Genomic DNA, 22,283 nt, shown 5'->3' with positions numbered 1-22,283 from the left:
GACAGGTAAAAGCCCCTGGGGCCAGGTGCTGGTGGCTCACACCTGTAATCCTAGCTACTCAGGAGGCTGAGTTCTGAGGATCTCGGTTCAAAGCCAGCCTGGACAAGAAAGTCTGCGGGATTCTTATATCCAGGTAACCATCAGAAAACCAGAAGTGGCTCAAGTGGTAGAGCACTAGCCTGGAGCTGAAGAGCTGAGGGACAGCTCCTAGGCCCAGAGTTCAAGCCTCATGACTGACAAAAAGAAAAAAAAAGCCCCTGAGGCCTGGCTGTCTTGTCTATGTTCATCAATATGTCTGTCTCTTTACATAACCATTAACCAATGTAACTTTGAAATTCATCTTACAAGTTTCATTTCATAGATATTTAGTAGAATTCATCAAGAAGTCAAATGTGGACCACAGTTCTTCTATTTTTAAAAGGATATCATGCATTAGTAATCAAAGACATACAGATGTTCTGAAATTTCTGAAGTCAGTTTTTGTAACCTCTAGACATTTTCCCATGGTGTTTAATGTTTGGAGCTATTGGTATTGTTTGTAGGATACCCAATGATGGTATGTCGTTCTTCATTCCTGTTCTTCATACTAGTTTTTCTTAATGCCTTTCTCCTTTTCGATAATGAGCTTATCTTTTTTTTTTTTTTCAAAATCCTTAGTATTTTTATTAGGTCTGTGAATGTTGCACGATCTCAGTGTATTTATTTTATTTTATTTTTTCTGGGTCTTCAATTCTTTTTTTTTAATTTTAATTTTTATTTTTTGTGAACATACTCTACAGAGGGGTTACAATTACATGGGCAAGATAATGAGTACATTTCTTATCAAGCATTGCAGCCTCCTCTTTGTTTTCCCTTTACATCCCTTCCTAGCCTCCCCCCACCCCTCCACCCAATCCCCCCCACACACACCAAAGTTGTAAAGTTCATTTTTGACATGACAACTTGTACTTCTCATAATTGCATCGGGTCCACCTGTATCCTTAAATGACTTGTGTTTCCCCATCTCCTCCACAAATTATACTGACATCAAATATAGTGAAAGCAGGGGTTATACTGTGGGGGAGGGATATACAAAGCTACAAAGAAATAATCTTATAAATGAGTTAGAAACAAATGCATGAAAGAAAAAAACATTTGAATACATATCTAAGGGTTCATTTTCCTAACATCACATTATCTGACCTTTCCTGCTTGACTCATACATATACTAGATATTGCAAATAAGGGAAACCATGGGACCTATGTTTCTTTGGGCTTGGCTTACTTCACTTAATATAATTATTTCCAAGCCTTTATAGGAGAAACCCTAGGCCTCCTTGGCTCAGGCCGAAATTTTCTTAATAGAGAACTGGAAACACAACAAATCAAAGAAAGTTTGGACAAATGGGATTGCAAGAAGTTGCAGAGCTTCTTCATGGCAAAGGACATAGCTAGCAAAATCAATAGAAAGCCCACAGATTGGGAGAAGATCTTCACTAGCCATACAATGGACAAGGGTCTCATATCTAAAATATAGTTAGAACTCAAAAAATTAAATCCCCAAACAACAAATCCTCAAAGAAACAACTGCCCAATAAATAAGTAGGCTAAAGACTTGAAGGGAAACTTCTCTGAAGAAGAAAGAAGCATGGCCAATAGACACATGAAGAAATGCTCAACCTCCCTAGCCATAAAAGAAATCCAAATCAAAACAACATTGAGATACCACCTCACCACAGTTACAATGGCTATAAGAACTCTAACAACAACAGATGCTGGAGGGGATGTGGACAGAAGGGAACCTTACTTGATTGTTAGTGGAAGTGTAAACATGTTCAACCACTTTGGAAAGCAGTATGGAGGTTCCTGAAAAGACTTCACATAGAACTCCCCTATGACCCAGCAACCCCACTTTTACAAACAAGAGCTTATCTTAAGCCTTGCTAACTATTTACTCCACCTCTCGATCCCCACCACCTGCCTAACTAGGGCTTGAACTTATGACCTGAGTGCTGTCCCTCAGCTTACTCATTCAAGGATAACACTCTACCCCTTGGCCCACAGCTCCAATTCAAGCTTTCTGTGGTTAATTAGATATGAGTCTCATAGATTTTCCTGCTCAGTCTGGTGTCATACATGTCATATCTTAGCCTCCTGAGTATCTAAGATTGCAGGCATGAGCCACTGCCACCCAGTTACAAAGTCCTATTCATGACAGTGCCCATATAGAGATGTTGTTTAAACAACCGCAGATGGGAGCCGTTAAGTCTGAAACTTCAGGTGTTCATTGGGAATGATCCCTCATGCAGTGGACATGGGGATCTGGCCCTACTCATTGCCTCAAATCCCAGACCCAATGGGCAGCAAGAGGCTTGGGAGTTTACCACTGAAGTCACAAGTGTCTGTGTGAGAAGCCCTATGTGTTCCTGGCTTGTGCAGTTCCTGAGGTGTGAAGGGGAAGTAGACCCAGAATGTGGAAAGGAGTTAAACATGCTGTGGCCAGGCATGTGATCCTGGGATGGACACAGGGTCAGTAAGTCCAGTGGACACAACCTGAATGTCCTTAGCATGGCTGTTGGGCACGGTCTATGGTACCAAACTGTCAGCTGACAGCACTGTCCCCTCAGAAGTGTGGCCCAAGGAACACAACTCAGGAAGAGTAGGGATGGAATGGAGCTATTCCCAGGATGCCAGATGGTGTCTTGGAGGCTGAGGTATGTCCATGAATCATGGGTGGCCACTCAGCTGCACACAGGCATGCCCTAGCAAAGCACTTGCCACTATCCCTCCCACCATTGTTACTCCTCTTTTCCTTTCCCAATTGAAGGTGTTATACCCAAGTCCTAGAGATCCTCCAACAACCACTGAGAGACCAGGCAACCCGAACTGCAAAATGCAAGGTTTATTCAACAAGCCAAGGCTTGGGCCTCGTCCCATACCCGCAGAAGGCAAAAAACACAAAATTACAGCAATGCTATGGTTTAGGGACAAGTTCGATTGTGATCGGTCAGGGACCAGGTGTCTGCTTGAACCATCAAGGCAGACAACTCTTGTGGTTAATCTTCTGCTGACTGGGTCGCGAAACCATCTTGTTCTTGGGTGTTCTGCAATCTTTAAAAAACAGTTCTCAAAAATTTTGCACAAACATGTTATTATTCAGCTCATTTTTGCAACCTTTGCAACATTAACTCAGAACAGGAATTAGAGACTGACACAAGTCAACTTTAGAAGCTGTCACAATATGGCTTTAGTTTGGTTCTTACATTCCCCCCTTGAGTTTTGGCACAGTTATCAATCTTGATGACATTACATCTCAGTTTCAACATCAGATGTGTTTACAGGAGTATAGGTGTGTTGTACCATTAATTGTATTGTAACAATCTGTTTAGCAAGCAAGGCCCAACAGTAAGCAATAGCAGTAATATAAGCAAGGGTCCAATTAATGTAGAAATTAAGGTAGTTAACTAAGGAGAAAAATTAAACCATGATTCAAACGATCCTTGTCCAGCCTCTTACTTTTTCTTTCATTCTTCTAATCCTTCCCTAACTTTTGCCATGTTATTTTTTACTACCCCTGAGTGATTTACATAAAAACAGCATTCTTCTCCTAATGCAACTCATAGTCCACCTTGTTGTAAAAATAGTAAGTCTAGTCCTCTTCTATTCTGTAAGGCCACCTCTGTTAAAGAGGTTAAAGAATCTTGCAAGTGGGAAATTGAGCTTTCTATTCTTTTAATCTCATCTACTGATTCCCTCATGGCTGAATAATGCTGTTCCTGTCTTGTTAAAGCCGCTATTCCTGATCCTAACCCTCCAATGCTTGCACCTAACAGCAGGCTAATTGTAATAGCTGTGAAAGGCTCTCATTTATATCTATCTTTCTTAAATTTTGGAGCTTCATATAAACCTAAAAATTCCTCATTACTATGGTAAAAAAAAAGTCTTGGTAACAATCTTATCATCACACAATATTCCCCTGCATTCATTATAACTTATATGCACACAACTAGTTAGTCCAGATTGATTATACACCCACCATGTATTGCTAGGAGGGATCAAATATTTCATCTGTTCATTCCCCTTCTCAGGCTGTTTTATGATTTTGTTGGTTATCCAGTTCATATCCTGAGGTACTTCACCTATGCAGATCCCTTGACCTGTAACTCAGCCCATTGTTAATCCAACTTGACTAGTCCATCTGCACTCATTTTGGTTCACAGACCTCGTTACATTACCTACCACTGCTATCCCCTCATAATAAGGTGGAACAGTGTCATAGCATAGCCAACAAGAGTTAGTTAATTCTGAGGTAGAGGCATTTAATAATGCAAAGGAACCTATAACCAATTCTATTCGTGGATTTTTAGGCAATGCTAGTACTAGGTCCACTGGTTCTACTTTTCTGGGGGTGGCTGCCCTACTAATGTAGTGTGTTACTCTGTAACTATAGGGTAGTTACGTTTTCAGGTTGGGGTGGTGCAGGTGGGGCTTTCTCAGGCCGAATAGGCTGAATAACCTGGTTAGGGCCCACTGGGGCGATTCTAATGACTTCTTGTCTAAGGTTTATTCTGAAAATTAATCATGGTCATAATCATCCTTATGTAGCCTCAGTCCCCATGTCCTTCCTTGGGCCCAACCAAAATTGTTTCCCTTTCTCAGTAAACGTAATAGTTAGAGGATTACACCGGAATTCTTTGCACGGTCCATCTAGAATTGCTCCACAATTTTTTTCACCCTGATAGGTCCATTTTCTAGCCATAGTAATAAGGTCCCAGTTAGAGGACGGCTTCCAATGTCCATCTCCTGTGGTTTCACAACCCCATTCTTTGCAAAAATAGTCTTGTTCATAACCACACCTTTTTGCAAGATCTGGGCTCCTCCCATCCCTAGGACAGACATAGATAGGCCATCTCCCTAAGTAATATCTTCTGGCTGGGGTTGCACATCCTCCTGGCCTGTTGTCTAGTCCATGTGAGTTACAATGTCTTTTTGTTGCTGTACGAGTTGTTTGGCCATTGCATTCAGGCAGTTTGCTAGGGTCATAATGGTAGGGAATATCCCAACTCCCAATTGCTAAATCACATAAGTCTATTGTTAAGTCTGGCCACCAGGTATTAAGTGGGGCTTCTGTTGTTGCCACAGGGATAGGTTTGCCCATTTAGGATTCACCAGCCAACATAGTTGGTAAGGGGCAGAAGGGTTAATTCCCTTTACCACAGTGCTTATCAATAGTAGAATCAGTCCTTGGACAATCTTCTGATCTTCAATTTTAGTGGGTTGCTTGGGTGAGGCACACCCTCCATGCTGACACTGAAGATGCTGCTGGTCCTCCTCCTCAGGATTGAAGGGATCAGCTGGCTTGGCATGGGTGTGGTGGATCCATGCAGTTACTCCGTCCACCTTTAAAGCTGTAGGAGTGGTCAGAATCACCATGTATGGCCCTTTCCACCTGGGCTCCAGTGTCCTTGGGTGATGCCTTCTGACCAGGACTCAGTCCCCAGGCCTGAAAGAGTGAGGAGTGGGTATAGAAGCAGATTCATAAATGGCTTTTATCTTAGGACAGATTTCTCCTTGCACCTTCTGCAAGGACGGAACAGTGGTTATTAAGTCTCCATTACCTAGCTCAGCCAATAATTCTGATTGGAGACTAAGGATCATTGGAGGTGGATTGCCAATCATGATCTCAAAGGGAGTCAATCCTAACTGGTAAGGAGAGTTCCTAACTCTGAACAGGGCCAAGGGAGGAAGGGTCACCCAGTCTGCGCCAGTCTCCAAGGCTAATTTAGTCAAGGTCTCTTTTAGTGTCCGATTCATTCTTTCAACCTGTCCTGAACTCTGGGGTCTATAAGCACAGTGCAATTTCCAATCTGTCCCCAGTGCAGTGGCTATTCCCTGACTTACCTTGGATACAAAGGCTGTTCCATTGTCCGACCGTATTACTGCAGGAAACCCATATCTTGGGAGAATTTCCTCTACAATCTTCTTGGTCACTATTCCCGCAGTCTCTTGCTTGGTTCGGAAAGCCTCAGTCCATCCTGAAAAGATGTCTACAAACACTAGTAAATACTTATAACCAAACTTTCCTTTCTTAAGTTCAGTGAAAGCCACTTCCCTGGCCTAGTCACCCTTATTCGGCTTCCATTAACTTCCTCTCCCCTTCTGGCATTAGTTAGCTGACATGCTCTACATTTTTTAACAATGTCTTCTATTAGTCCATTTCCTTCTCTTATCTTGATTTTCGAGCCTCTTAGCAAGTCCTGCATCCTCCTGGTTCCCATGTGTGAGGCATGGAGAATTCTTTTTAACATCTGTAGTCCTAGAACTCGGAGAATTAAAAATTTTGCGTGAGCTAGGTGCCACCATCCATCTAGTTTTGGGGCCATAGGAAGGAAGTTTTGATGCCCATTCCTCTGCCTTTACTGGTAGCATTCTAGGTCCAGGATGTATGTGTCTGGCCACCAAGGTGATTAATTTTCCAGCTGCTGCTTGTCTAGCAGTCTGATCGGCCAATCTGTTGCCTTTCGCTGTGTTGGTGTCCCCTTTTTGATGCCCTGGACAGTGCATGATGGCCAGCTGTACTGGCTCCCACACAACTCTAAGCAGTCCCAAAAATCTCTTCCTTATTTTTAATAGATTTTCCCTCTGCTTTTAGCAGGCCTCTTTCTTGATATATAGTTCCCTGTATATGGGTTGTTGCAAAAGCATACCGACTGTCTGTGTAGACATTCATTCTTTTCCGTCCAGCCACGTTTAAGGCTTTTGTTAATGCTACTAGCTCCACTCACTGGGCTGAGGTCCCTCTGGGCAATGCTTTGGCCCATACTGCCTGATCTTCCGTGGTCACTGCAGCTCCCGCATATCTGTGTCCATCCCTGATGAAACTGCTTCCATCGGTGTACCGGGTCAGGTCAGGATTCTGCAGTGGTTGGTCTTGTAGGTCTGCTCTGGTCCCATGGACATGAGCTAGTATTTCCTCACATTGATGTAGCGGCTGCTCGTAGTCAGGATCTTGCAGTAGAGTAGCTGGGTTGAGGGAAGTTGGCATGCAAAAGGTTAAGTGTCCTGAGTTGAGCAGGAAAGCCTGATAATGGGTCATCGTCTCATTGCTTACCCATCTATCAGGTGGTTGCTTAAGAACTCCTTCCAGAGCATGGGGAGTGGCCACAGTCAGGGGCTGTCCCAGCGTTATTTTTGTGGCATCTTTAACCAGGAGAGCCACTGCTGTTATTATTCTTAAGCATGGTGGCCATCCAGTTGCCACAGTGTCCAGCCTTTTTGATAAATAGGATACAGGCCTTTTCCATGGTCCCAGCTTCTGGGTTAGCACTCCCTTAGCCACTCCCTCCTTTTCATCCACAAAAAAGGGTAAAAGGTTTATATACATCTGGCAAGGCCAATGCTAGGGCCTGCAAGAGGAGTCGTTTCCGAAGTTCAAAGGCCTGCTGTTGTGCATCAATCCAAATAAAGTTATTTTCTTTTAGTTTTGTGGCCTCATACAGGGGATGGGCTATTTCTGCAAAGCCTGGTATCCAGTCTGCAGAATCCTGCAGTCCCCAGAAACTCCCTCACTTGCTTTGGAGTTTTTGGAGAGGGTATCTTTAACACAGTCTCTTTCCTTGCCTCAGTCAGCCACCTCTGCCCATCTCTGAGGATATATCCCAAATACTGTATTTCTGGTTTACAAAGCTGGGCTTTCTTAGCCGATGCCCGATACCCCAGCCCTTCCAGAGTTTGTAACAGATTGGCAGTTCCTTCTCTGCATTCTAATTTGGTCTTAGTGGCTATCAGTAGATCATCAACATACTGCAACAGACTCACCCCTGGGTTCCTTTCCCGATACTCATGTAGGTTTTCATGAAGTGCTTCATCAGAGTAGGGAAATTTTTGAATCCCTGGGGAAGTCTAGTCCAGATTAGCTGTCCACTGATGCCTCCCTCAGGATCATACCACTCAAATGCAAACAATACCTGTCTTTTCAGGGCCAGGGGAAGGCTGAAAAAGGCATCTTTTAAGTCCAGGACTGAATACCATTTCCTATCCAGAGGTAAGGAACTCAGCAAAGTATAAGGATTTGGCACAGTTGAATGAATGTCCATTACTCTTTTATTTACTTCTCTCATGTCCTGAACTGGCCTATAATTGGAGCTGTTGGGCTTCTGAACGCGCAGTAAAGGTGTGTTTCTGGCTGATTGCGTCTGTATGACTCCTTTTATCAACCTGCGTATATGTGGAATTATGACTTTTCAGGCATCAATGGACATAGGATACTGCTTTATTTAAACTGGGTCTGCTCCTGATTTCAGCACTTTGGGGGACTCTGTATGACATCTGGATAAGGACTAAATCTAGAACTCATTTGAGCAAATCTGTTCTGATTCTGGAGGTGTCCAGAGGTCAGACTACAGATGAATGCCCACCATTATGAATATTATCCATGTTGACCCCATTATCATTGGACTGCAAATATAATATCCAGTGCCTCAGGCAAATGGAAATCTCTTGGAGGAGTGGTCAGTTGGAGCCTCCTATTTTCCCCCAAACACTCATCATTTTGGTCATCCCAACATGTGAGAATAAATGTGCTCATTTATTCTACAATTCGATCTGAAATAGCTATTACCTGCCAGGATCCAGACTCCATTCCCGTATCCTCCTCCTTGCCTCCATGACATGAATCTCTTCTTGTGTAAAACTGCCTCTCTGTGCCTGTATGGAAATTGGAGATTGTAAGGGTTTATGTATAAAACTTAAAGGGGTGAAAGGATCCAAGAGTTGGCATATAAAACACAATTGTTAGGCATCAGTGGCTAACATCTGTAATCCTAGCTATGCAGGAGGCAGAGATATTGAGGGTCATGGTTCAAAGCCAGTCTAAGCCAAAAATTAGAGAGAATCTTATCTCCAATGCACCAACACAAAGATAGAAGTAGAGGTCTGCCTTAAGTGGTAGAACACCAGCTTTGAGCAAAAGAGCTAAAGGACAGTAAGCAGACCCTGAGATCAAGCTCCAGGATCAGCAAAAAAAAGGTTGAAAAATTTCATAATAAAAAATACTTGGGGGAAAAAAGAAGAAAAACCATTCCACACGTCTTCCCTAACTTAGGGGAGTTGTGCCCCAAACCATGCTGACAATTGATTCTGAAGCATGAATAAAAACAAGAACTCAGAGTAGATAAGGAAACCTGAGGTTGCTGAGACTCTAGCATTTCTTTCCTTCTGTCTTATTTTTTTTGTCATCGTGGGGTTTCAACTCTGAACCTGGGTGCTGTCCCTCAGCTTTTCAGCTCAAGGCAAGCGCTCTACCACTTGAGCCACAGCACCACTTCTGGTTTTCTGAGTAGTTTATTGGAGATAAGAGTCTCAAGGACTTTCCTGCCTGGGCTGGCTTTGAACTGAGATCCTCAGATCTCAGCCACCTGAGTAGCTAGGATTACAGGTGTGAACCACCAGCGCTGGGCTTCGCATTTTTTTCTAATTGGAATACCAAAGCAGAGATAGCCACATTTTCTAGCAAGATATGAGAAATTGTTTTCTGCAGAACCCAAACATCTCACAGAGAAAAGACTTCAAGAAGAAAATACCCCTCAGAATTCTCCTAAGTCAGCCCAACCAATCATCATAAAATGCAAACATACATGCACACAAAAAGGTCTGGATGAACCCTGTCATTGGTACCCATGCTTAAATGAAAGCAGACAACCAAAGAAGATTGATGTAAGAGAAAAGAACGACAACAGAAAAAGAGAAGATAGGAAACATACTTTGGAGGTGTCAGAGGTGAGAGGAGAGAGGAACAAATGCTATTCAGGAAGATGAAAAACTGAAAGAGAAAAACAAAATCTGTCCTTAGCCTGTGAGAGAGAGCAGCCAGAGACACTGAATCCATAAAGTTAAAATATGATTCTATTAAAAGAGTCATAACAAAGCTGAAAGAACTCTTGGAAAATAAGGATGTGATTGGAGAAATAAAAACCTAAGGATCATAAGACAGAGTAGAAGATAATCTATCAAATATAAATACATAAAAGACTAAACAATGGATAACAAGGAAGAAAATACTAGAAACACAGATAATCCATCCAGAAATTCCAGCACCTGTGTAACAGGAAGTCTGATACAGAAATGAGGGAAGAATAGAAAGGCAGTAATCACAGAATATTTTCTAATTCTTTCCTATAAGGAAATAACCTGAGTTTCCACAGTGAGAGGCTCAGCACAAGCTGAGCTATAATTACAAGCTCACGCCTGTAATCCTAGGTACTCAGGAGGCTGAGATCTGAGGATCATTGTTCAAAGCCAACCTAGTCAGCAAAGTCCCTGTCAGCCTCTTATCTCTAAAACTCAAAAACCCAGAAGTGGTGCTGTGGCTCAAGTGGTAGAGCACTAGCTGTGAGCACAAAAAGGTTCTGGGACAGTGTCCAGGCCCTGAGCTCAAGCCCCACAACAGACAACAACAAAAACAAAGATCAGTACAGGATAAAACAGGCTTAAGTCAAGGCTAGTGCTCAACAATCAATGATCAAAGAAATTTCTCATTTCTCCAGATGAAGAACAAAAGATACAAATGTTGTTTTTGGTGGTGATGGTATTTTTGCTTTTTTTTTTTTTCTTCTGTGAGGTGAGTAAAGAAAGGACCAGAAAGGGAGGAAAGGAGAATAAACAAATGGACTCATGCAATTCAGTAGACACTATCTGGAAAATGACATATAACTTGTGGGGAGGGATGGGAGGGGGAAACAGGGAAAGTAAAGGAAGGGGTGACAGTGTCCAAAAGAAGAAATGTACTCATTACTTGACTTATGAAATGGTAGACCCTCTGTACAACACATTAAAGTTATATTAAAATATATCAACAATAAATTACATTAAATTATATTTAAATTTTTGTATTAAAATTTAAATTATATTAAAATTAAAATCATATTTGAAAAGCTAAAAATTCCCCTAGAGAAAAAAAAAACACTTGAATACATACCAATGCTCACTCAATAGAACTTCATGAAACTTTAAAGAAAATGAAACCAGTCCTTTTAAATGAGAAGAGAAAATAATTTTATAACCCAGAGTCCTCTTCCCAAGTTAAAGGTCAATGAAGTGCAGAGATTAAATCAGTGTTATTTCAGAAAACAGTTTTCCTTTCAATGTTTGTTCCTGTGGTGTCTATTCTGAGAAAACTCCCAAAAGAAGCTCTTCACTATGGTCAATAGACACATGAAGAAATGCTCAATTTCTCTAGCCATAAAAGAAGTGTTAATCAAAACAACATTGAGATTCCACCTCACCCCACTTAGAATGGCTAGAATCAAGAAAACCAGTAACAACAGATGTTGGAGGTGATGTGGACAGAAGGGAAGCCCATTGCATTATTAGTGAGAGTGGAAACTTGTTCAACAACTTTTGGAAAGTAGTATGGAAGTTCCTCAAAAGACTCCACATAAAGCTCCCCTATGACCCAGCAATCCCACTTTTGGGCCCCAAATGATCACAAACAAAACTACACTAAAGCTACCAGCACAACTATGTTTATCTCAGCATTATTTAACATAGCTAAGCTATGGAACCAACTCAGATTCCCTCGGTAGATGAATGGATCAAGGAAGCATGGTGTATATATATATATATATATATATATATATATATATATATATATATATATATATATATATATATACACACAATGGAATTCTATGCCTCCATCAGAAAGACTTGGAAAAAAATTATATTAAGTGAAGTCAGGCCCAAAGAAACATAGGTCCCATGGTTTCTCTTATTTGCAATAACTGGTATATGTCTAGGACATGCAGCAAAGGTCAAAAGCTATATACATATGACCATATAAGATGATGTTAAACAAAATGAACCCAAAGATAGACAGTGGGTTTTTTTCTTTCTAGCTATTGTTTTTAACATATTTATAATGTAGTATGTGCTTTTTTTGTTTCTTTGGTCTGTTCCTTCCCCATGGTAAAATCCCTGTTTTATTCTAGTGTCCTACTTCTTGTATATACATTTTTCTAATTTGGGGAGGGGAAGGGAAAAAACAGGTGCTTAAATAGGGATAGAGGTTGGCTCATTGTAACAATGAGATGTACAAGACAATATGTTGAAAACAAACAAACTTTACAACTTCAGGCACGGGGGAGGGGAGTGGGGAGAGGAGTTGGGGAGGTAGGGAAGAAAGGAATGGTAGGGGAAAAACAAAGGAGGGGTAACAATGCTTGATAGGAAATGTACTCATTACCTTACTCATGCAACTGTAACCTCTGTACAGTAACCCCTCTGTACAGTATCTTTACAATAAAAATATATATTAAAAAACAAGCTCTTCACCAAGATGACAAGAGCAAAAAAGCAAGGTGATGGACATGAGGTTTAGTTGGGGAAAAGAAGAGAAGAAATTCACAAAGATGACAACAGGAGAGACCCCAATAGGAGAGTGGACAGAAAATACAGAAACAGGGACATATACAGGTTCAAACAAGTCAGAAACTCAACAGGTCATAGCTCCAAAAATATGTTCTAGAACATTTCCAGAAAGTATGTTCTTGAATGGGTTCTAGAATAGGCACTGGAATAGTTTCCAGGATTGGGTCTGGAATGTATTCTAGAATCTGTTGTACAATGTTTTCTACAATCAGTTGTACACCCAATATGTCTGAAAGTAGTGAAGAGAAATGAGAACACATAACGACAGTATGGTTGATGGAGGCATATTTTAATCTTTAATTTTAATTTTTAATTACATTTAATTTTAAATTACATATGTATATAATTTATACATAAACTTTATGTACACATTTATTTATATATTTATATAATTTTATATAATTTATGTATAAATATACATTGGCATATATTATATTATACCATTATATTATACATATATTACATTATAATTACTTTAAATTATATACATATATATGTATTTATTCACAAATTATATACATATATGTAAAGGCAAGTCCACAGAAAATAAAGTTAGAATCATGTCTTTGTGGCTTAGCAAAGAATGACATTCACCTAAAGTAAGCTTCCAATATTCATGTAATCACCTATGTAGTACCCACAGGAAGGATTCAAAGGATGAAGATGGGATTTGTGCATTAAAGGGGTATTGGGGATGACCAATAACTACTATTTCTCTTTAGTGGAGCATGTGTGCCAGAACTGGGACTTGAACTCGGGGCCTGGACCCTGACCCTGAGCTTTTGTGCTCAAGGCTAGCACTCTACGACTTGAGCCACAGCTCCACTTCTAGCTTTTTGGTGTTTAACAGGAGATAAAGAGTTTCACAGACTGCTTTTCTGCCTGAGTTGATGTTGAACCATGATCCTCAGATCTTCCTTACAGGTGTGAGCCACCGGTGCCCAGCTGACACACACTATTAAAGGTACAAAATTGAAATTGTTGGTTACCATATATATAGTCAATTATCCTTGAAAGAAGTATTTGATTCTGTAAACTTTTATTCAAAATGAAAAACTATCCAGGCACTGGTGGCTCATATATTTAATCCTAGAGACTCAGAAGGCTGAGATCTGAGGATCTTAATCTGAAGCAAAAAGAAGCTGGAAGCGGAGCTGTGGCTCAAGTGGTCGAACTAGCTTTGAGCAAAAGAAGCTCAGGGACAGCACCAGGACAGGCACAAAAAAAAATTAAAACCATATTTAGATGCATGGAACTGAATGCCCTAAATTCAAGACCCAGGTCAGGCACAAAAATATTTTAAACCATATTTAGATGCATGGAACTGAATATGGAGCTTATATATAAACCCCACCATCTAGAGCCAAGTGATTTTTGACCATGCCCAGAAAAGACAAGCAGGCACTGGAAAAGGGACAATCTTTTCAATACATGAGACTGGAGAAATTAGATATCTTCCCTGCAGATGAATAAAATCAGATCCCTATCTCTCAGCAGTTTTAAAAAAAGAAATCAACTCAAATGGATCCATGATTTAAATGAAGATTTGAAACTGTGTGATTATGATGTTTATGTGTAACATTTCAATCAGGTAATACTTTATTTTCCTCATGCATTTTCTTTTGAGACTGGGACTCAATTTGGGTATCTGATGTTTTTGCTCAGCGGCTGGTGCTCTATCACCTGAGCCATGCCTCCAACCCCAAACACGATTGCTTTATGACAATTGCAAATTAGGGACAAGTACTGGGAAAAGCAGACTAGCACATTACTTACAGGAACACACAAAGGATCAAGGCCATCACAAGCCAAGTCCCTATAGAATAATGAGATGAGATTGTTTTTACAATCAAATGACTCTCACTCTCTTACCTTTCCTTCTGGCCTCCTCAATTAGAGCCAAGCAGCTTTTGGTTACATTCATATAGGTAAACTTTCTTCTCTAAAACCTTTTTCTTATTAGACAACTTAAAAAGTAAAAATAATCCAGATGCTGGTGGCTCACACCTATAATCCTAGCTATTCTGGAGGCTGAAATATGAGGATTGAGGTCCAAAGCCAGCCCATGAAGGAATGTATCTGAGACTCTTATCTCCAATAAACCATCAGAAAACAAGAAGTGGTACTGTGGCTCAAAGTGAAAGATAGCTAACCTTGAGCTGAATAGCTCAGGGACAGTTCCCAGGCCCTGAGTTCAAGCCCCAAGACTGTACAAAAAAAAAAGCAAAAATACCTTTTTGAATACACAGATGAACAATTACACTTTCACTAAGCTCCCTTCCAAAAAAGGACAGAATACAAACATACATAGTAGCACAAAAGAATTTTTTTATTGCGAAAATACTGTACAGAGGGGTTACAATTACATGGGCAAAATACTGAATACATTTCTTATTAAGCATTGTAGCCTCCTCCTTTGTTTACCCTTCTCTTCCCATCCTAACTCCCCCCCCAAGTTGTAAAGTTCATTTTCGACATGACAACTTGTACTTCTCATTGTTGCAACAGGTCCACCTGTATCCTTATTTAAACAACTTGTTTTTCCCTTCCCCTCCACAAATTATACCGACATCAAATACAGTGAAAGCAGGATATTCCTTCCACATACTAGAAAATGGGTTTTGCAAGATTGGCCAAAAGAAAGAAAATTGTAAGGAAAAAATAGTCTCATATAGTAGGATGCTACCAGAATATTCAAGCTTCAGAAGACAATATGGAAACAGCTATAAAAATTAAATCACATTTCTGAATCAGCAGTTTCTTCACTAAGCATTTAGCCTAAAGTATGCTAGGAAATTGTAGAGCTGCATATAAAGCAACCAGAAAAGAAAAAGAAAAAGAAAAAAAACACAAGCATCTGTCAATACCAAACGGGGCTAGACACCTGTGGCTCACACCTGTAATTCCAGCTACTTTGGAAGCTGAGATCGGAAGATCAAAGTTTGAAGCCAACCCAGTCAGGAAAGTCTGTGAGATCTTATCTCAAATTAACCAGCAAAAAGTAGAAGTGGAGCTATGGCTCAAGTGGTAATGCTAGGCCCCAGTACTGACACACACACAGAGCCATTGGGTTGCATCATTAAGTATTGCACATCCTTACAATATAATCCTGCACACTCTTTAAAAAGAATAAATTCAACATATCTCACTGGCACAGAAAGGCTTCTAAAATATATGGCTTAGCTAAGAAAATCAAGGTTCTACACAACACCCTCATATTTTTGTACGTGTCCCCAAACTGCTTTCCAGAAAGGAAAAGCTGTCACTTTGGAGAGAGGCTAAAGCTCAGGAGGAAGAACTTTGGTTTGGCTGCTATTTGGTTTTGTGCTGTTGGATGAACTTTGGGCCTCATATATGTTAGACAAATGCTTTACCATCAAGATATACTTCCAGCCCTTGCTTGGTTTCTAAGCCTTTTGAAAGGTTTCATGTCCCACCATAACTAAGGATCATTTATTTATTTTTAAATCACCAATTGTAAAGAGAGAGATCATGCTTGAAAAGCAATGGATTAGTTCTGGCTCTAAGGATGAAAATGACTTTCTGAACTTTTCTTCAAAAATTAGCAACAAGCTGGGTGCCGACAGTCATGCCTATAATCCTAGCTATTCAGGAGGCTGAGATCTGAGAATCCTGAGCAGACAAATCTGGGAGGCTTTTATTTCCAATTAACCAGCATAAGAAAGTACAGGTATGGATAAAGTGGTAGAACACCAGCCATGAGCAACAAAGTTGAACAAGAGCAAGCAGAAGGTTCTAAGTTCAAGCTTTAGTACTGGCATGCGCACGCGGGCACACACACACACACACACACACACGCACACACACACACACACACGGTTAGCAGCAATCTCAGAACTAAACTTTCAGACTATTGCTGACTACTCTGGAGGAATGGGAGCACTTGTTTCTTCTAATCCTTTAGAAGAGGTCAGGGACTACTGGTTGCTACCAGTAGCTCAGCATCAGCAACTTGTTCAATACATGCAGGAACAAATGGGAGTTGAATGAGGTAATGCCTGACAAACGTGCCAGAAGGAGGTGACCACCCTTCCCCGAGGGAGCTAAGGCCCTCTGTCCCTCTGAGATGTGACCCCTAACCTCTGAATCCTCATTTGGGAAGAAGGTGACTGTCACACTGACTCCTTTTTCTGGCATGATGGATGAGGAGGATCAGAACATAAACGGAAGGCTTCTGCAGTGGTGGCTTCTATTGGCTTTCTGAACACATCGTGCAGCTGGCTGGCTGTCAGGAGCAGGGACCAGCAATTTATGACAATCCCTAAGCAGAAGCAGCCTCTACAATGCTGGTTCAGCAGTAGCCCAGGGACCGGAGCCAAATTTTCACTCTCCTTGAAGCTGTAGCTCCTCTTGCACCAAAGCAGAAGAAGGAAGAGGCCCTGGTCTCTCTCTCTCTCTCTCTCTCTCTCTCTCTCTCTCTCTCTCTCTCTCTCTCTCTCTCTCTCTCTCTCTCTCTCTCTCTCTCTCTCTCTCTCTCTCTCTTGGGACCTGAATATATCACTGTTGTTGAGATGATGTAGACCTAGGCAACCCAGATAGCTTCACCAGGCCCAGCCCTGCCAAGTGACACACAGGGATTTGCGACCCATCTCAAGATGCCATAATTCATGTTGCCAAAAACCAGGCAGAGCTCTGCAGCTGATACAGCAGTCCAGGTAGAACAAGTTTGACTGATGGAGCCCATGAGGCATGAGTCTATTCCCTAGCTTTGCTGTTTGTCAGTGAGTTAATCTTGGACAAGCTGCTTAACATGTGTCTCCATCTCTTAACTATAAAATGACAAGTGTGTGTGTGTGTGTGTGTGTGTGTGTGTGTGTGTGTGTGCACGCGTGTGTGTGCATCTGACAGTCCTAGAGCTTGAACTCAGGGCCTAGGCACTTCTCCTGAGCTTTTATGCAGCTCAAGGTTGGTGCTGTACATAAAGCTCTTTATTTTTGGTGGTTAATTGGAGATGAGGCTCTCAGATTTGCCTGCCCAAGCTGGCTTCAAACCATGGTCCTCAGATCTCAGCTAGAATTGTAAGTATAAGCCACTGGCCCACAGTTAGGCAATTTTTATAAAAGACAACTGCTTTGATTGTAGGCTTGTTGTGAGAATGGAGGGAGATAGACCATTTGTGGAGGCCACTGTGTAGCAGGCAGTTCAGGAAGTAAAATGGGATCCTATTTATGATCAAAGAGATTGCATCTGGTGATCATATCACACATGGCTTCTTGAAAGGGTAAGGGATTGGGAAGAAGACAGCTAAAACATTCTTCACCAGATGGAGGTGGCCAGGAATGAACGAAAGGAACCATAGAAACAGGAGAAAAGGAAGAAGAGGTAACCAGAGTCGGGCACCAGTGGCACATGTCTGTAATCCTAGCTACTTGGGAGGCTGAGATCTGAGGAGAGATCTGAGATCTCATCATTCAAGGTCAGCCTGGGCAGGAAAATGTATGAGACTCTTTTTGTCAATTAAGCACCAAACACAAACACACACACACACACACTCACACACACACACACACACACACACACACACACACACACACACACACACACACACACACACACACACCGCCCATCCCATAGATGGCTTATTGATGCAATTACATGGTTCAAAGCCAGTGGCACCTGATGGAGAAGAAAAAGACAAAACCAGAAAGGGCAGGATGGCCCCAGCCCTACTCCCTGGGGCCGGCTGTACAAGTGCCAAGTGCCTTTTCCTTGTGAACCACAGGGGCAGATGCGGGCCGGCAAGCAGACAGGACCACAGCCCTGGCAACAGGAGGAAGTGGTAGTTGAGGTTTCCCGGTAGCTCTCTTGATCCTCTCTGGACCTCAGGACCTCTCCTAGGCTCCCCAGTGCTTTCCCTCTCTGCTCTCTGCTTGGCCTGCTCCAGAGGGACAGACAGACAGAAGTTAAAAGAGCAAGGTAAGTTTCCTTTCACCCCTACCCCATCTCCTCATCCCTGTCCAGGGGCAGGGCGTACAGAGGTGGACACACAGGGAATCAAGAGCTCCGGGCTGCTGCCATTGGATCAGTGGGAAACTGGGCTGTTTGCATTTCCAAGTGCTGAATGGCCAGCCACTGTGATGTCCATGTTAATAATTCCTGATGCTTTGTATTCCAGCAAATGTTTAATCACTCACTGATCAATAATCCTCACTAGGCTGTTCTTTTTTCCTTTTTTTAAAGAAACAAATCCCTTTTTACTCTTCAAATCCTTAAATAAAATTAGGCTGCTTTAGCCTTGGATGCGTTATTCCTCAAAGAAGCTGTGTGGTTTCATAACCTCGTTTGGGGTATTTTTAAAGGGACTGCCTAGACACACTTGCTCTTGGTGTCACCTAACTTGTCTCTGCAATTGCTGTGTGTTATAAGCTGGTTTCCTCAGACACTGCTTTCAACACAGATCTACTTTTTTTTCCCTCAAAAGAAGAAAATAATACAAAGTGAAGTTATTTGCCCTAACTAAATCAGTGAGTCTAATCTTTGCATTCCTGGCTTACACTTAAGTCCTTCTGTACAACTTGATTTCTACCTTCCATCTATAATTTCTTTCCAAAAGCATATTGAAAGGAAAACAACTCCATTCCTAGGCCATCTTAAGAAGCTGTACTTCTTTCTTAGAGGCACGGCTGAATGTTTTGGAAAATGCACATGACACATGGAAAGAGACAACGGCTCTGTCCTCACAGGGGATGGACTGGCAGGGGGGTCTCACAATCCACTCCAGGTCCACCAAAGTTCCACAAACAATGGCAACAGAAAGAAACTGCCTTTCATCTGTAGCAGCAACCAAAGCAGCAACTTTCACCAAAGCTAACCCAAGCCAGGGGTGCGTCCCACACACACCAACCACTTCCACAGTTAGCCCATAAGAGCCCCAGCAGCTCACCACAATATTTATTAGAAAAACACATAATTTGTGGTGGAGAAAGAAGAGTCTCTCATACAAAAAAGAAAAGGAAGAAAAGGGGGGGGGGAAGCTCTTTCAAATGCAATTAACCAAAGACATATTTCCTCTGTGTTTGTAAAGATCAATCTATGAGAAGCACAGTTTTGTGTGTGTGGGGGGGGGGAGAGAAATGGGTTATCCCCACTAGTTAAGAAAGACAATTAAATTATTGGAGATTACCTTCATCATTAAGGAGAATGAGCTTTATTCATATTTACAGACCTAAGCAGACTTCAGTTTCCAGGTCGCAAATGAATCTCTTCTCGTCTCAGATGCACATGTGGACACTGACATGGGCTGCTATTGAGTTGATTGGATAATAATCTTATTCTCAAGCTCCTGCTGGAAAGAAGAGCTCCAGAGTAGGGCAGGAGGGGGAGGGGGAGATGGGTGAGGGAGGGAGGGAGGGAGGGAGGGAAGCAAGGAAGGAAGGAAAGAAGGGATAAAAAGAAGAATCCAATCATGTATTCTTCCTGGTTGGTAAAAAAAAAAGTAACCCCAGTATCCTGGAAGGATTTCAAACACAGGCAAACAGTGTGCAGGAGGGTGTGTTAACAGCATGCCTTTGTGGTGTGGCCTGCCTGAGACACTCTTAATGAATATTACTTCCTTCCCATTGGCTGTTCCCGCTAGAAACCCAGATCCGTCCCTCCTTTCAGAAGTCAGGAATTCAGCTCCAGCCAAAGTCCAGAAAACATGCTCACACAGGGACAAGGCCCCACCATCGATCCATAGCCTTTGAGGTTGTGTCCTACAGTCAACCTGACCAACAGTACATAGGAGTGAATTTTTTCTGCCTTGGGTTGTGTTCCCAGCTTCGTGTCTGTTCTAAACTGAAGGTCCATCAAAGAAAAGAAAAATAGACAGCTTTCTTTAGAGAGAACATGCTGTCGTAAATGCTGGGGAGAAAGAACTTTCTCAATCAGGCTTCCAAAACCAGATATGAAACGTTGTCTATATCTTAAAATCCACCCAGGTGATTTTTAAAAAAAAAACTCTGTGCCAAATTAAAATAAAATCCACAATTAATATGTGTCCTTTTGTGGACTTAAGCTTCATCTCCCTCTGAAATGCCACATACTAACGCACACTTTGAAAAGCTGTTCAGAATCACTTGGAGCAGCAATATCTAAGCAGTATATAAATATGCATTCAGGTGACAGGATGATTAAGTTTTCTTTTTCAAACCATGCTCTTCTCCATAACTTCTCCTGTCTGCTTACTGACAGGAGACTTGATCTTCTCAACATTTTAAAGCAGATTAATTTTTGAGTATCTGAGAAGATATAATTCTTGCTCATAAGAAAAAAAAGCAACAAAAAATTGAAGGTGGGACAGAAGAAATGGAGAAAAATATTTTATTTTAAAAAATAGTAATAATAAAATATTTTGTGGCCCATTCAGTATTTCCCATATATAATTTATTAAAATTAGATCAAATTATGAATATTAAGTGCTCATTTGAACTAAAGTGCTTCCTCTTTCATACATACATGCACACACACACAATTTGTGTTGTATCAGTTTCAGAAGGCAACAGAAACTCTAAGGATACAAAGAAATATGGTGACCCCAGCCTCTAATACAAAGCGAGCTGGGCAGCCCTGAGCTCCTGGATTACTGAAAGGTGTTTCTGTGCACATAACAGCAAGGCCTCCACCTCTCCCTCCCTGCCTGTAACTCATTGCACAGCTGCAGGTAGCTGTGGCTCTAGTCCCCTTATCTAAGGTCCTTGGTCCTTGTTCCATATTTTCCTTACCACTATTAAATAAATGAGATGTCTTTCCTGTAATTCTAGGTTTCTGTGTTTAGAATGGAAGTGATTTTGTTTTTAATGCTTTGCTAAAGAGGGAAGAATAAAACTGAGCTCTCGCTCCAAGAGTGTTTATTTATGTTATTATAAGAGCAAACTAACTTTTCAGCACTTAGATAAAAAAATTAGTTTGCAAAGGCTAAACAACTTTCCTGTCCCTACCCCAAGAGTGGGGGCAAAATAAAAATATTCATTTGCCCTAAGACGATCACATGAGAGTTGTAAGAGTCTTCCCCCCACCCTTGAGAAAAGAGGGTAAAACCTGGGCCATAACCAGTGCCTGAGTCTGCCATGACCTCACCTAGGGGCCTTCAGCCTATGTCTGTGGTGTGTGTGTGTGTGTGTGTTCTTCAGCCTATGTCTGTATGGTGTGTGTGTGTGTGTGTGTGTGTGTGTGTGTGTGTGTGTGTGTGTGTGTGTGTGTGTACACCAATGCAGACAAAGTCCCTATGCGTGGCCGATGGCCTGGTGTACTAGGGTAGCATGGTTCCTCAATAAGTGTAAATTACATCCACGTCTCCAGATTTGTTTCCATGAACTATACTAGAAAAATGCATCTTAACCAAAGATAGATATATATTATCACAGATACAAGATCATATATAGTATGTGATATATCATTGTATGATTCAATTCATACAGAGCTGAAGGCATAAAAATAACTTAAGTGGATATTGTTCAAAGTGGTAGTCATTCTGGAAGGTAGCACCTTGGAGAGACCTTAACTTATAAGGCACTTTTTGGAGTGCTGGAAGCGTTCCATTTCCTGATGGGAGTGGTACATATAGGGGGACTCATGTGTATATTTTGCCATTGGATTTTATACTTTCTAGTATGTGAGTCATTCCTCACCAAAAAGAAAAAAAGAATCTACCAAGTAAGTTCAGTGATCATTGATGACTTCTTTAAAATCCATTATTTTTGCCAACTTCAAAAAAAAATCTGTGCGAAAAAAATGGATTCTTTGCTCTGTTCATTATGAGAACAAAATCAAATGTGAATAATTTAGTGACTGGTTGAGGTTTGACATCTCAAAAGCGTTTGGGGCCTAAATTTTTCAGAAGCTCTTGGTTTCACAGTTCACGTTGGCACTCCAGGGCT

At 41.4% G+C, this 22,283-nt stretch overlaps 1 long non-coding RNA gene across 1 annotated transcript; it reads right to left on the bottom strand.

Annotated features, from left to right (window-relative positions):
- Nucleotides 1–2,863: 2,863 nt before the first annotated feature.
- LOC138826610 (uncharacterized) lies at nt 2,864–6,195 on the bottom strand. Its single transcript, XR_011371775.1, has 2 exons — nt 5,881–6,195; nt 2,864–5,482 (listed from the first exon to the last, which is right to left on the bottom strand). It is a non-coding gene; the product is annotated as an uncharacterized lncRNA (long non-coding RNA).
- Nucleotides 6,196–22,283: the final 16,088 nt, after the last annotated feature.

The sequence above is a fragment of the Dipodomys merriami genome, unplaced genomic scaffold (assembly GCF_024711535.1).
Source record: "Dipodomys merriami isolate MVZ:Mamm:240054 unplaced genomic scaffold, mDipMer1.0.p SCAF_1446, whole genome shotgun sequence".
Lineage (NCBI taxonomy): Eukaryota > Metazoa > Chordata > Mammalia > Rodentia > Heteromyidae > Dipodomys > Dipodomys merriami.
This window is presented reverse-complemented; position numbering and strand designations above follow the sequence as displayed.